This window comes from Corvus brachyrhynchos, unplaced genomic scaffold, assembly GCF_000691975.1.
Source record: "Corvus brachyrhynchos isolate BGI_N302 unplaced genomic scaffold, ASM69197v1 scaffold116, whole genome shotgun sequence".
Lineage (NCBI taxonomy): Eukaryota > Metazoa > Chordata > Aves > Passeriformes > Corvidae > Corvus > Corvus brachyrhynchos.
The window spans coordinates 12,009,098-12,015,804 of NW_008240221.1; the positions used below are offsets into that span (position 1 = coordinate 12,009,098).

The 6,707-nt window shown below is 38.1% G+C and overlaps 1 long non-coding RNA gene across 1 annotated transcript in view; it reads right to left on the reverse strand.

Moving 5' to 3' along the window:
• Nucleotides 1-2,344: 2,344 nt before the first annotated feature.
• Nucleotides 2,345-6,707, reverse strand: part of LOC108449266 — a 19,109-nt gene continuing 14,746 nt past the window's right edge. Inside the window, exon 3 of the long non-coding RNA XR_001865416.1 lies at nt 2,345-2,355. This is a non-coding gene — a long non-coding RNA (uncharacterized LOC108449266). The remainder of the gene's footprint in view (nt 2,356-6,707) is intronic.

The following is a 6,707-nucleotide window of genomic DNA, read 5'->3' on the forward strand; positions in this document are numbered from 1 at the left end:
ATATGCTAAATAAAAGCAAGATGAATTTTTTTTTTTTAATGAAAGCTGTATTTTTGGACCTTCTTCAGTGCTCTGGACATGACTATTCCTACAAGTCAATTAGGTTTTCCAGGGAAAATTCCAAGGAATTTTCTCATAATCCTAGACAAACAGTAAATAAAAGGGTAGGTAAGGATTTTTCCTATGTTTTACACAAATTCATCCCACTAAATGCAGGCACACAGTAGACTTCGGGAGGTGGGATACTTCCCAAGGGACCTGTAGGCTCCCTCTATGGTCAGTATAAAGCAATTTCTCCAGAGAGCTATTTGTCTCACCTGAGATCAGATTCATACCTGAGGTGTCAGGTGCTCTTCCTTAGCAGCCAGAGAGATAAGACAGACATGTCTACAACATGCTTAAAATTAAGTGGGGTAAATCTAGTGACTAAAATCACAGTGTCTAAAATCACATAAATCAGATTTTTCCATAACCTCTCAGCTTTCTGACTAGAAAGGAGCATCCAATATTAACAGATATGAGATCAAAATTCAAGCTTTTCTCTATTGAGAAAATGTAGTTTTATAGAACTGATGCAACTGAGTAAATTTCAGACATTTCTCAGAGGAGTATCTTCAAAGAAACCATTTTTTGTTTATTATTGGAAGGAATCAAAGATTTAAGTCCTGTTAAGAGTGATAGAATTTACAGCCACATTCATATTAATTTAGTTTCATGTCTTTAAAAAAGAAAGAGATCAAAACACTTGAAATCCTACCAGCTTGTCAGAAAAATGTACCATGGGCTGGGTCACATCTCCTACTATCATTAAGAGGAATGTCATAGGCAGAATACTTTGAAACCATAATAAACCTCTCCTGCAAAGCCTAGGAAACTGAGAAGATAAAATTTGTTTCAGGACAAATGAGAATTCAAGATTATAATGGGCCTAATTCTCTCACATATAATTTACCAAAATTCTCATCACAACATTACTAATTCAAAGGCTTTGTAAATAACTTGACATCTGGAAAAGATGAACAACAAGAGGAAAATGGCCTTTTCACTTTAATGCTCAATGAAGTAATTATGGTTGAGAAAAAGAAGATGAGTTCTCACTGGCAGATAAGGCAAATAATTATGGTGAGTAAGATAGGTTGAAAGAGGGTCACTGAAACAAAGGGCAGGAAACTGCACAAACAGATAAATTCAAATTTGAAGTTCAATGAGGAAGAAGATACAATTTATTCATTTGGAAAATTATTCCAGTAATGTTTTGAGTATGTGCAGTTAAAATATTTTCTTTAAAAAAAAAATAAATTGAGTGAATTTAGCATATCTTGAATGAAATGGAATACCAAATACAGGAACCTACTACACTATTGAGAGCACACTACTGTTTGATTTTGACTCAGTAGAAATAAACAAGACCTTGAGGTGACATCAGGTAAGAAGCTTATCTAATTGTTTTACTCTTCCAGACTAGTTCTCATAGCAGAAATTGCAGTGTGGAACAAAAATTACAGCCTTAAAAAACTTTACCTATTTGAAAGATTGGGATAATGCAACAACACTGTGGGGGTTTAAGACCTGGGGAGTTCATCCAAACATTTGGTATAATTCAGTCCCTGTCTGGTTTACCAGCACGATTCTGAAGTACTTGGATTGCTTTCCCGCAGATCAGTAGATCTGATTAACTGTTGTTCCCCACTAAATCTGAGCATTGATTAAATTTATCCACTCCCAACATGCAGACATTCTGTAGAGTCTATGGTTCCACAGAAAACAAAGCCAAAGGGAACAATTAGGCCCCCTAATCTGATTTCAGGTCTCTCTGAGACATTTATATTTCATCTCAATAGCCTACATATTTAATTGTAATGAATGTTTCAGTCCTTAAAAACCTGAGAAGTATGACAGTGTAGGGATCAAGGTGGACAAGGTCCACATGAAAAAGGAAAACTGATTGTATGTCAGCCAAAGAGATATATCTGCAGCTGAAGAAAAAAGTGAAAAGAAGAAGGCCCTTTCAGAATAATCTAGGACAAATTTCCTTCTCAACTACATATCTCAAAACAAATATGACTCTGAGTGTGTGAGAAAACAAACCACTCAGACACCTGTGAGAATTCTCTGTACCAAATCAGCAACCTATCCAATACCCAGCTGCTGCTTATTTCTATTACTTCTGAGGGGGGGAACCAAAAGAAAAAAAGACTAAAAACTTGGCAGCAGGGGAAAAATTCCTCCTTGACTCTTACAGATAATCACGTAAAGTCCAAAAGCCATTAGCTTTGATTGTAATCATTGGCTTAATACAGCTCTACACAAGCCTAGAATAAAAGCATGATCAGGGAATGCAAATCCTTCTCCCAGCTGTCATTCATCCAGGCCAAAGAACTTCTTCAGTCTGAGCAAAACATACTTTTCAGAAAACCATTTAGTTTTGCTATAGAAACACCTAAGGTTTCTTCCCTGTTACCTTGTTATTTTACCAACCTATCAGACATTTCATATCATAGTCTAGATAATGAATAAATGATGTTAAATAGCTCATCAGAAAAATGTTGTATTTTGAGGCAATTCCAATGAAAACAAGTCCTCTCATAAATATCTTCCTAAGAGCTACTGCATTGTTAGATTTCAGTGAGACAGAGTTTAACTGAGATCCTCTGCACAACTTATTACTACCACATAATGTAAGCTTTTGAGTCAAAATGCCATGAGCTTCTTTCAAGTGCCTTTGTGGACATTTTAGGTACGACTGAAGACCATTTAAAAGGATTACCAAGAGTACCCCTGTATCTTCCTGTAGTCACTCTGGCAGCTTTCTTGTATAAACGGCTGCAAGAAATGTTTATAAAGTGGACAGGTCTGTTTCTCTTTCCCCCAGTCTCCTACAAAAAACTGTTAGGCTTTACTTTTAAAGCTGTCCTACTTGGACAAATATTCCCCTGACCACCTGGGGTAATGAAGCCTGATGAGAAGCAAGCAGGGCTGCAAGAGAGCAAGATGGTCAGGTGAGTACAGGAGTGGGAGAAAAAATCAGTATGACATCGTGTAGGAGATAGCAAGAGTAAAACCTACTTAGGAGAACTGTTAAGACAGCCCTTTAACCAAATTTGTGTTTTAGTAGGAATGGACAAACTTTAACCAAATTTTTGTTTGGGCAGAAGTATACAAAATAATATAATGGTCCTAACAACCTCTTGAACCTCTAAACAGAATGGACTTTGAATAACTTTAGAGCCCTCAAGGAAACAGCCAAACCTTGCAACAACCTGTTGATAGTCAAGAAGGGCAAGTATGCTCAGAATAAGCAGGTCATGAGCACAAACAACAGTGAAATAGCCATTTTCTGATAGCAAATTGGAAAACTTCAGAGGATGTCAACAGAAAAGTATTTTCCACCCTCATAAAAAACATTGAAGGACGATTTGGGAACCAAAGAGATTATGAGTGGCTCTGTATCCCTGGAGTGGGGACTTTGGACTATTTTTGCAGCTTCAGGAGGAGACAGGTATCTGAAGAGACCGTAAAGGACCTGCAACCCTGCTCCAGGATGTTGCATATCAGAGTTGCAACCACTACATTAAGCCATCTGGCCTTTTGCCTGGACCATATCACTCCTTCCACATCACAGGGGAGTTGTGAAATTGTTGAAATTGCTTGTCCCTCTGATTAAAGTGTTTTCATATCCAAATTTAACCACAAAATGGCACCAGTTGAAGTGATGTGGTATGAGCTCAGCTGTTATTAGAGAACCCTCATAGAAAACAGAGGTTAGGAGGAAGCCTCTGTGCTTGTATTTTGCAACATTTAGACCATCCCTATTTCTATAGCAAAATTTTTCCCATCCTACAATAAATGTCTAAAATAGATAACATAAATCACCATATACAGTGATGTTTCTCTTCCAGTGCCTATGAAGGGAGCCTGGGGTATTCAGTTCAAATGGACATATCCACACTGTCAGCCATCTGAAGTTACATGAGATTACTCTCAACCTTACTATCTTTGAGATTTCTTTCCACACAGGTGTAGTTGAAATTGTCCAGTAAGCCCAGTTTAATACCTGCACACATACACAGCATGAGTGCGTAGGCATTGATTTCTTAGGAAGCCGGGTTAAAAATAGGAGGCAATAAATCAGTGCTGAACTGTGTTCATTTCTTATCCTGTGTCCCATTATTTCTTTATGGTCTCTGAGGCTGCTTGGGCTAGAAATTCACAGAACTGAAACATTATCTTGGATTTTGTTGAATGTTATATCATTTAAAGATAATTATGAAAATATTTGGAACCTGCTGTCATTTGTTTCTGTATGAGGAACACTTACATGATGACAGCACAGGTTGAACAGACTATACTACATTGTAGCTTGATAAACATTTTGTTTGTATGTTATAAAAAAAAAGACAACAATAATTTACTGAATATATTTGAGTTCTTGTGAGTCTTCATAAAAACTCGCTCATAGTTTCAATTCAGTTTCAGCTTCTCATTTGGCAAGTAGGAAACCCCAATGTAAAAAAAACATAATTGACACCATTTTAGTAATTAGTAGGAAGTAGGTGGAATTGCACCTACTGCAAGGCTAGTCCATACTGCAAATATGCTAAAAAAATTGTTAGTGTAAATGAGAATCTAACCTGAAGTGTTTCTTTTTCTTTTTTTTTCTAGAGTTCTTCAAGGACATCTTTCTTCTGGCATTTAAAACTCTTACTAATGTTAGATTTCCCAGAATAGTGAGCTTTATCTCTTCAGGAAGCTGAAAACCTATGACCTCTTCTTGAATAATTTCCCAGGTGGTAGTATTTAATTTTTAATTATTTCTAAGTTTATTCTGGCATTTTTATGTCGCCTGCAACAAAGCATCTTTTACTTTCTCTCTTCTTTCTAGTTTGTCACCAGCCACTTTCATTACTGGGGTTAAAATCAGCAGTTTCCAGAGCTTTACCTCACCCAACACAGACAAAGAAAAATGTCTGAATAGAAGTCTTCAGAGACAGGCACCTCCAGAAGGTGATTCATCTGAAGATGAATAGACTTTTGACTAGGATTCTGTCAGTGAGAAGTTTCATATAAATATCTTTCAGAAGTGTTTTTAACAGAATATTTTTTATCTAAGGAATATAAATTGCTCCTATTCCTCCCAGTTGATGTATCTGGCTGGCTGTGAAAAGTGAGTTTGCTTATCTCACTCCTGCAACCACTGTATTCAAATGTTACCACTGAAATTGGATCATATTACCCCTTCCTCATTAGCACTCCATGGAAAAAAAAAGAGAATGGAGGAATAAACATCCTACCATCATTTTGTGCTTTTTCCATGTCAACAATGAAGGAGGTTGGATGGATAATTATAGGAAATTACTGCTGTGTGAAATATATATCTTAACTTTAGTCATCTAAAAATAAGGGATCTGCTCAAAACTAGCTACCTAAGTCAGCTCACTGAAGGCCAACTTGAGGATCCTCTTTCCTGGCTTGAGGCACTTATTTTAAGACGAGTGATGTTATGTAGGGAGTGGCCTAGACAGCTATGTTACAATATAAACTGGTTTCAAATAATTAAGGTTAATTCAAAGTAGTGCCTTGCAAAATTTACTACTCATTCCATGGATTTATGGAGATCCAAAAAACTATTACATCCTACTACTATTAAAGTTATGGGAGCACAAGAATAGAATTGGTGAAATGTTTAGATCTGGGGTACCTTGCTGAGGTTAACTAGTGAGCCTCTGTCTTAGGGAATGGGACTTGGCAGCTTTGCTGTGAGCTTGGCAGGAGGCTTGCCAACAGCACAGGTGTCTCTTCTCCAGCTTTCACATTCTCTTACTTGTTCCACTTTAGAGGCAAAACCCTTCTCTTAGAAACACACACACAAAAGATCTACCCACATTCCATGAACTTTTAACTCCAATGATTTATATTGACAAATCTGGCTCCTAAAGGGCTAGGAATTGTTTAAAACGAGGAACAAAGTCTGTGTAATTGTAAGACTATCTACTGACCCCAGCAGTCAGAACATTTATGAGAAGATAAACCACGGAGAGAGATGAAGGAAAAAGCAGAAATTAAACAGTGGCCCCTGAGGTCAGGTCCAGTCTTTGTGTGGGCTTGCTGTGCTAATGGGCGTGTTCAGCCATGGGGTCTGATAAATGTTCCCAGACTTGCACCACCCAGAACAGACTCAGCACATGTCCTGTGAATCTCCCCAAAGAGCTTGACCTGAAAAGGGTAAGCAGGAGCAAACAGCAGCTCTTCATCTAGTTTTCACTGGGTGTAGTTCTGGCGGTCTCCCTGGGGCACTGTTTCTGCTTTAAGGTCTATATTCAGAACAAATACCCCCTTACAGGGACAGCAGGTGCTTCTCATCCAGTGCAGAGAGCAGGCCATGAAGAGACCACCTGGCCGCAGTCAGTGGCAGTGACTGGCAATGCACAAGGGCACACCTTTTGCTCTTTCTTTTCCCTAGGTATAGTTAGGGTCCACAATCATGCTGCACTAGACTGGAGCTACCCAAGGGGCTTATCATTTATGGTCAGGAGCAACGCTAGAAAAAGGGTGGAGAATCTCTGTGACAGTTGAAAGTGGCAGGACTTAAGGGGAAAAGAGTTGTTTCCCAGCTAATTCAAACTTTGTTCACAGGGACAGAGTAAAGAACACAGCAAACAATTGACAGAAATTCCCAGAAAGCAAAACCACTTTATTTCACAGAGACT